The sequence below is a fragment of the Aptenodytes forsteri genome, unplaced genomic scaffold (assembly GCF_000699145.1).
Source record: "Aptenodytes forsteri isolate BGI_AS27 unplaced genomic scaffold, ASM69914v1 Scaffold374, whole genome shotgun sequence".
Taxonomy (NCBI): Eukaryota; Metazoa; Chordata; class Aves; order Sphenisciformes; family Spheniscidae; genus Aptenodytes; species Aptenodytes forsteri.
In genome coordinates, this window is record NW_008795678.1 from 682,217 (window position 1) to 683,002 (window position 786).

Consider the following 786-nt stretch of genomic DNA (forward strand, 5'->3'; position numbering starts at 1 on the left):
TTTTTTTGGTTAATTTATTCTCGTATGCCACTACAGGGGCTGCTTTTTTATAGGATTTGTAATGCTTGTGATATAGTACGGGCAGTATTGTAAAGCTATGGAGTAACTGTACAATGGTTATCGATTACATATAAATAACTACTATTTAGTAATGTGGAGGATGTGAAAACCTGGCAAGGTCAAGGAAATTCAAAAGTAACGTGGGTACATTTTGTTATTTGTGCCACAGTGTGTTAGTGCAACTGTATTAATGGGAGCTTAAACTAAAGTTATGATTATGACAAGAAACCTGGCACGACAGGTTGGTATGATTTCAAAGTTTAAGTCTCTACTTTTAAGTTTCCTTGTTTGCTTGTAATTTGAGTCATAACCTTGCCTTGCACTTAGTAATTTTTGGGGGGTAGTACTTTCAAAACAAAACTTTCCCTCTAGCAACAAAAACTGGCACCGTAAACTGACACAGGACAGTGTATCATTTGGATGTGAACTATGTTCAGTGTGTACTTCACTGGTAACCTGTAGCAGCACTTCCTAAACACCTGTTTGCAGCGCGTGTAGTAACTCTTGTCACAGAAAGCAGTTACTGCATACGCTGAGTCTCAAAGCTAAATGTCTCGGCCATTTTATTTGCATTATCAAAAGCAATTGGGCCACATTAACTGCATACCAAATTTTATTGAATCAAGTTGGTTTTGATCATTATAAGCGCAAAAAACATTGTAAAGTTTCTTGGTTTTTTTTCTTTTTTTACATTTGTAGAACTAAAATGCTGTACATTTAAAAATT